Source organism: Chinchilla lanigera, unplaced genomic scaffold (genome assembly GCF_000276665.1).
Source record: "Chinchilla lanigera isolate Chin_1 unplaced genomic scaffold, ChiLan1.0 scaffold00034, whole genome shotgun sequence".
Lineage (NCBI taxonomy): Eukaryota > Metazoa > Chordata > Mammalia > Rodentia > Chinchillidae > Chinchilla > Chinchilla lanigera.
The window spans coordinates 4950807-4959322 of record NW_004955435.1 but is presented as its reverse complement, the minus strand read 5'-3'; the positions used below and the strand labels follow the sequence as shown (position 1 = coordinate 4959322).

General features: G+C 47.5%; 1 protein-coding gene across 1 annotated transcript in view; it reads left to right on the top strand.

The window, feature by feature from the left end:
- Nucleotides 1-8516, top strand: part of Lrrc39 (leucine rich repeat containing 39) — a 60335-nt gene that overhangs the window by 1988 nt on the left and 49831 nt on the right. The window lies entirely within an intron of this gene.

Genomic DNA, 8516 nt, shown 5'->3' with positions numbered 1-8516 from the left:
ATAGGTGGTTATCTGGGCCCTGGTGTTCTTTGTCTTTGGAGAAGCATTCCAGGGCTAAGTCAGGACTGCAAAGTTAACTCTTTACAACCCTCCGGGATGTTTCTCAAGACACATTTTGAGACTTGCATTAACACTAGAATTATTCTATCTTAAAATGATATGCTAAGAGTCATTGTCCCCTACAGAAAGACTGTAGGACAGAAAGAAATTTTGTAATGTGTTTCCCATAAAGTACCGGAGACACGGAGGTAATTCTGACAGGATTATTCTGCAACCAGAACTTGGTTTGTATTGCTGAATTCAGGAGATCTGTTGCAGGTATGGCTGGATCCAAAGACTTAATAAAGTGAATCTCTCTCTCTCTCTTTCTCTGTTTCTCTCTCTCTCTCTCTCTCTCTCTCTCTCTCTCTCCCTCTCCCTCTCTCTCTCTCTTCCTCTTCCACTCCCTTTCTGTCTCTCCCTAATCTCCCTCAGAAAAGCTCACCCAGTGTGGTAACAGAGATGCTTACCCCATCCCCAGATGTCTGTTATTCCTCAGAACCCACACTCTCTATCCAGTCAGAATCCCAAGAACAGTTCCGATTGTTCTGTCTTTGCTCGAATGCCCATCAATTTGCGAAGGAGGATACAGTACCCCGACTGGCCACCATGGAATCCCAGTCACCTTTGAAACCTGGGACCAAGTCAGTCTCCTGTAAGAACACAGGCCAAGAATGAGGATCTGGCAGAATTTCTGGGCAGATTAAAACAGAAAAAGAGTAGTTTATGTGAAGGGTGGAGCACAGCGGGGGCTACGGTCCTCTAGCCGTCACCTCCCACAGGACGTACCAGGTTGAGCAGCTGGGGAAACCGGGTGAGAGACCGCAGTACCCGCTTTGGAAAGAAGAAAAGACACGCTGTAGAGGACAGGAAGGAAGGCGTTGCCTGCAACTCGTCCAACTCCAAGCAAGTCAGTGTGGAGAGACGCCTTCGACTTGGAAGCTGGTGCCGGGCAGCCACAGGGAGGCCTGGCCAAGCTCCACAGGCCGCGCTGCAGGGAAACGCTGTGGACTGAGCCACTCGAGCTGCTTTTGCCCAGGCCACGGACCTCCTCTGCCCCCGCCCAGCCAACCTCGGCGTCAGAGCAGGGGGCACAGAAGCCAGCATGGGGCTCTGTCTTGGAGCTCAGAGCAGGCCATGCCGCACGGAGAACCAGGAGCGGATGAGGACCACAGGTCCTGTGTGCAGGCCGGCGGCCACAGATGGAGCCCGTGGACTTGCCGGAGTTACGCTGTCAGGCAGAGTTCTGCGCAAGCGGGACAGACTTGAGTGTTCCCCGGTCACTGCCGCCTCGGCGTGGTCCTAGGGCATACCCACGCCTGTCCCGAGACTGCGCAGGTCTCTGTGGCCGCGAAACTCGGGTGAGGTCGAGCACGGATCGCTCATGGTGGCCAAGGGTATATTTCTAACGCCTGTCCCCCAGCTGCAGCAGCACAGCTACTGCCCGGTTCCCAGGTAGCTCCAGAGTTCCCACAGCCCCAGGCAAACACCTAAGCCCGGTGAGAGGGGTTCGGGTTTTGGCCTGCGTCTCTGCTAGCTGTGGCAAGGCAGCCTGCAGGATCCAGCAGCTGTGGGAGTCAGGTTTGACCCAGCTTAGCATCAGACCAGACGGACACGGAACTGCCTGCATTAACGCTACCCTAAACCGAGCACAGTGTGGGCAAGACCCAAGCCCCGGAGGCAGGGGAAGGGGGTAAGTTTAGGACTTCCGCCCTGGAACTTAGTGCCAGACTGGTGAAACCTAATGCTGGTCAGATCTTGCTTTGTTTTGTTTTTGTTTTGAGACAGGGTCTCACTACGTAGTTCAGGCCGCCTTCAACTCAGTATGTAGCCCAGGCTGGCCTCAAACTCATGGCAGTTCTCCTGCCTCAGCCTCCTGAGTGCTGGGATCACGGGCGTGCGCCACCATGCCAGGCTCTGGTCAGATCTTAATGGTCCCTAAGTGCAGGCCCACCTGTGGTAGAGGCTCTGGAACAGTCCTGGTGCCAGGGGAAGACATATGCCAGTCTATCAGTATTTTATTCCAGCCAGCATCCGCTGCAGGTGGCTGCAGTAGCCTTGGGCCGTGAATCCACCCCAACAATAGCCAGCCGGTAGCAGTGTGGGTGTCGGTCCTGCCTCAAAGCTCTGCTGATTTCAGTGGGCTGTTGGCCAAGCGTAGGACACGGATTGGCCAAATTGATGGTCGTACATGTAGCATAGGCTCGTGGAGCCAGTAAATCCATGGTGATTGTACCCAGAGCTGGGCGTACGTCCACAGTGCCTGACCGCAGGTTGCTTTGGGCCTACCTTGGTCCTAGGCAGATGCTTGTGGGAACGGATTTGCCCCATTCATCCCAAACAGTATACCCTCGGTGTATGTGGGACAAACGGGGGCCGGCATTTCCCGCTGTCGCTGAAGCAGAGGCAGCACCGGCAGCACACTCCCGGCAAACGCGGGCCTGTGTGCTGTCTGGTAGAAGCGGCAGGCATGACTACAGGCTCGGAGAAAACAAGCACCTGGCTTAGCGTTTCTGGAGAGACAAGCATGAAGCAGGTCTGATTAGGAAGGCTGTAGTAAATAACTAACCCCTCAGCGCCCACACGTCACACACCAGCAAGCACCAAAATAAAGTTCTAGAAACAGCCGGATAGCAGTCAGTATGGAAGAATTCTTAAAGAATGAAAATGACTCTTTTAAGGAAATTCAATAAGCTTGAAGAAAACACAGGGACGTGTTTCATTACTCTAGTAACAGATGGAAATAGTGTTCTAAAAATAAAATTCTTTTTTTTTTTTGTCCGTTTGAGACAGGATCTCCCTATGTAGGCCAGGCTGGCTTCGAACTCACAGCGATCCGCCTGCCTCAGTCTCCCAGTGCTGGGATTACAGGCTTGTGCTCACACCCCTGGCCAGACCTTTAGATTTTGTACGATTAACTCTTTTTTAAGGGATCACACCGTGTTCCTCAGGCTGGTCTTGAACTTGTAAGCGCGGTGTCCCTCAGCCCCAGTGTGTCTTCTGGTGCTGCCTCTGCGTCTGACTAGCTGTCACTTTCAGTTCACGTGGTGTACCCTCATCACCGGAATCATTTCCCTGACTGTCAGTGGCACAGACATAGAGACCTTTTTATAAAAGCCATTTATTTTATAGCCTACTGGAAATGACCAGAAGTTAGGTCATTGGAGATGAGTTTTCAGTCTTTATTTAGGAAAAGCATACTGAATAACATTAGTGTCATTTAGCAAGAAAAATACCCCTGATTTTTCTAATGAATTGGTTGCCATGGTTTTTCTCATCATGGAAAGACGGTTATATGAAATAGAGCATCTAGCAGTAGCAAACAGTATTAGGCAAACTTCTGGGAGGCAATTTAAATCAGATAACTAGAAGAAAAGATATTATGGTCTTCTTCAAAAAGGAAGATAACACCAAAGGAAAAACAATACTCCCGGCACATACAGTAAATAATAATATAAAAATGCCACTGGCTTCCTACATGTTGAGTAATAAGGGTTTTTTGTTAGTTTGGTTTGATTTTTTTTTTTTGTCTTTTTGAGACAGAGTCTCGCTGTGCAGTTCAGGCCAGCTGTGAGCTCACTTTATAGCCCAGGTTGGTCTCGAACTCACAACAATCCTCCTGCCTCAGCCTCCAGAGTGCTGGGGTTACAGGTGTGTGCCACCACGCCCGGCTTTGGTTTGATTTTTTGAGATAGGGTGTTGCTATGTAGTTTAGTCTGGTTTTGAACTTACTATGTATGGTAGCCCAGACTGGCTTCAAACTCATTAGCGATCCTCCTGCCTCAGCCTCCTGAGTGCTGGGGTTATAGATGTATGCCACCATGCCCAACTGATTGAGGTGTTTTTGACAACATAACAAATTTAAAAGATGTGTTTCTCCTGCTTTTAGTTTTATGCACTCATTTTAATTCTATAAAATCAAAGTGGCACAGACTATAAAACCTTTCACAAAGATAATTCTATGTAAATAATGTAATACTTTTTCTCTAAGAATGTTGGCCAGACTTTTTAGTATATATTATATATACTTTTTAGTATATATTTCAAAAGGCAACTACAATAATTGTCCCTTTTAAATTTCCAAAAATACTAGGGAAAACCTTAATAGCTATTTAAGGAAAACTTTAATATCTATTTAATATCTCAGCCTCTCAAGTAGCTGGCACTATAAATACCGCCAGGCCTGGCTTTTATCATTGCTAGTACACACAAGATGATTAGAAGAACTAATGCAACAAAACACTGTGGAGATTTTGAAAAGTGACACCTTCTCTGTGGTACCTTGTCCTGCTCTGGCCCAGCAACACTTGAACCAACGGGTCGCTTGTAACCTTGTGCCTGAAACATAATGGGCTGAAGGCCAGGTTCTCGTGCGATTCCTAAAACCTTTGGCCCGCAGTGTTCGCGTGGGAGACCACCTTGTCCATGCTGAGCATTTGATATTTAATTTTTAAATTGTGGGTCATTCTCCGTTTCGTAGTTCTCCTTGCAGTTTCCATTTGCTTAATGACACCAACCATTGATTTAGTCCATTTGCCTTTGTTGGTCCAGTTTGAACTCTAGCTGTATCTTTGCAGCACAGTAAATCGCTAGGGTGTCCCCCCACCCCACACAAGGGGCCGAACCCACGCCCTTTGCACTGTGCCTTGCTTTGCACTGGTCTACATCCCCAGACCCCACCCGCTTCATTTTGCACTTCGAGACGGGGCTTACTAAGTTGCCAAGTCGCCCAGGCTGAGCTCTAACTTTGCTATCCTTCTGCCTCAGCTAGAGCGCTGGGATTGCAGGTGTTTGCCACCAGGCTATGTTCTGAATTGCGAGGTTTTTACATCTAACCGCACTCTTCTGGAATTTGTACAGGCTTAGCGATCTTGGCCTTTTTGGACTTTGCTTTCACCACAGTTTTAGAGCAATTGTGCAAGTTTCCTGCAGCAAACTTAAAGTTAAGTAGCTTTTCCTCAGTTCAGCACCGTCTGACCTCTCCTCTGGGGGCGCGGATGGGTTGGGTCATATGTGCTGCCTGTCGGGGGAGACTGCCATCTCCGCGGCCCCAGAAGAGTGTGAATCTCTTTCTCCCGACTCTCCCCCTACCAAAGCTACATTCGTGATCTGCACCTGTTCTCGTTTCTTCTCTCCCATCTGTCGTGAAGGCCTCGGCCGCTGTTCCCCGCGCTCCGCACTGTGACCTTCCACGCGGTATTTGGTGAAAGCCTGGCATAGCCGACCTCTTAGAGCAGAGCTGCATTTATCCCTGTCATGCCGCATTGTTTTGGTGGCTCTTCTCTGAACTGCTTCCAAATTCTCCTACTTGGTTTTCAGCAAGCCGAAGCCCAGAGCACACAGCTTTCACAAGGGTCTGACTAGCTTGTGAATTTGCTTGTGGCAAAGGCCCTCACGCTCGGTACTGGGACTGCCTCCTGATGAGTCCATTTTCATTTTCGTTGCATCCAGAGCTTGCAAACACCCAGTAAATGTACTATTCAGGGTTTGCTTCGTGGTAATGCCTTCTGAACACAAAAGAGCCTATAGTTATCTTGGGATAGTGTCTTAGTTACTTTTCTTGTAGCTGAGACAAAATGCCAGACACCCACAAGTTAAAGGAAAACAGGTTTATTTCAGCTCATAGTCTGCAGAGGTTTCAGTCCATAGTCAGTCTGTTCCAGGCTGGGTGGCAGAGGGGCAGAGCAGAGGACAAATAGTCTGTGGTGCGGCAGGCAGGAGTCAGCCAACAGAAAGCAGCAGCCGCATGCCTGCCTTCCCTCTCTCCCTTTATATTTCACCCAGGCGACAAGCCTATTGACTGGTGATGCCCCCCACACCCAGGCTGGAGCTTCCATTATCCACGCCCAGAGCTGTGTTAAACCCATTTAGTGATCACACACCCTTACCCGAGTATCACACACATGAGAGCTGGCCACCTCCGAAAAGCTCCACTTATGAACACATAAGGCTTTAGCGGAACATCTAGATAGAAGCCATAACCGATAATAATGATACTATGAACTATGTCAGTTTTGGTGTATATAGTTTACAGCAGACCTAGTCCACCTGATAAGGTGTCAGCTGAACCGTTTGGTACCCTTGAGATGCTGGAAAGTTTAAAATGACCGCCTAGAGCTCAGGGTAGAGGTGTGTGTGGAGCGGACTAGCGAGGAGGTATCTAGATCAGACATGTGGCCAAGCAACTGTGACGAGGTGAGTCCCAGAGAAGGTGGGGAAAGAGCGCCAGGAACTACAGACCACCCATTCAAGAAGTTCGGCAGGAGCAAGACAGGAGGCTCATTCACCTAGTGCCAGAAAGTAGTAGCGGTGTGAGCAAAGTGTGTTCTGAGCCTCTTTTAGGCAGTGAGACAGGAGTCATTAAAGAAGAGAGTTTTTGTTTTTGTTCTTTGCTATAGGGATTATTTTTAAAAATAAGAACAGTTCTGTCTGTATTTTGATTAGTTGGGACAGCCCATCTCATAGAATTTTCTGCAGTGATGGAAATATTCTATACCTGTTCTGTCCTGTGTGGGATCCACTAGCCATATGTGGCTATTTAAATGTTAAGTGCTTCAAATTAATTTAAAATTCAGCTTCTCAGTTACATTAACCACATTTTAATGCTCAAGAGCCATTGATTAATTAAAATTTATGTTTAGCCACATGTCGTTGGTGGGCGCTGGACAGCTCCAAGAGAAAGCATTCTGCACTGGTCTACCAGATCAACTCCAAGTAGGTTAAGACCGCAAACGTGCGTTGAGCAACTGCATCACACCCAAACCAAACAGCGCTGTCCAGCTCTGCTCCACCTAATGAATTGGGACACTGATTCTGCCCACTGTGTGTGGCTGGCAGCTTCAGTGCGCAGCCTTCCAGGTTACTGTGGAGAAGACACATGGAGCCTCTCCTGGGAAGTGTGATACAGCAGTTAACTGTTGTGTCCGCTTGAGTCGGGAATGCCCAACTGATTGGCTTAGTGTAGTTCTGGGTGTGATGAAGGCATTGACTGGAGGTGGAAGACCCAGTCCGGCTGTGAGTGGGATCATTGTAGCCTGAATGGAAAAAAGGGAAACAAGAAGGAAGCCTCCCTTCTGTGTCTCCAGAGAAGCTCCAGGCTTTGCCTTCTCTTGGACATCTGTGTCCTGGCTTCCAGCTCAGACTCTTCGGCTTCCCGGTGCTGCCTTGCACAGGGCCCTGCAGTGAGCTCCGGGTTGACTTTGGACTGGACCCTCAGCTCACCGGTGTGTAGACAACATTTCCACTCTTCCACGCCCAACACTGTGGGGGCCATCGTAAGCCGACCTTGTTAAAAAATCTTAAATCTGTCTCTCTAGTGGGCACTGACTGATACAGGAAGTATCATGGGCCATCTCCGGAAATGACTTACATTTCATATGTCCACCCATATGCCCGTGTTCTAATGACCAGAAATACATTACATGTCTTTACTAACCACAAGGTAGACAGGAACAATGTTTAACTATGTGTCCAGAAAGAAAAAGAAACGTTATGGGCACAGAGCATGACCCTGTTAAGGTGAGATTCTGGAATCAGTCAGCAGTCCTCCATGAAGACCTAGACGTGAACCTTAAGTACTGTGGGAGGGGTAGACCTGGTATACTTCTGAATGCAAGGAGGAGCTTGAAGTATCAAAATGGGGCAAAGGGTTTAAGCACGGGCCAGAAGGAAGATATGGCATTAATAATACAGAAGAGGAAGTTCAGCTTTGTGATGGGGAACCACTTTTTCCAAAGAAAGAGAAACAAAGGAAAAGTGTAAGAATAGAGATGGTGAGATAAAAGAGAGAAATGAAGGATTCTTAGGCTGACTCATCCTGCCTACACTGTAAGAAAGAAGATGCTTATGAAAGAGCTGGGGATATGTGTGTGTGGGTTTAAAATTACAGAAAAGCCTTGAACAGGTATCACTATTAAAAAAAAGTGGGTGAAGCCTTTGAGCTAGATTTTGTAATGGATTTGGTTCAAATTAACCTGGTAAACTTATGAAAAGAAGGAGAGAAAAGATGCACGTGAATGCAATTAGAAATGAAAAAGGCAAAATCACAATGGACACCACCCAAATGCAGAAGACTGTTAGTCACTACTGTGGAAAATTGCACTCTAACAAATTGGAGTGTCTTAAAGAAACGGTCAGCTTCCCCCATACATATGAATTACCACACTGAACCAAGAAGACATAAAACTCTGAGCAATCTAAGGACAAGCAGTGAAATTGAGGCAGTAATAAAAAACCTACCAGGTAAAAAAAGCCCAGGATGTGTTTGATTCAACGCTAAATTTTACAATATCCTCATGAGGTTATAACACCAGTACTTCTCAAACTCCACTTGATCTTAGCCAAAAGGCTGAGAAGTGATTATTTCTCAAACTCTTTAATGAAATTAAAAGGGAAGGAACATTTCCAAACTCATTCCTGGAAGCAGGTATTACTCTGATTCCATAATCAGACAAGGACCCAACTAAAAAAGAAAACTA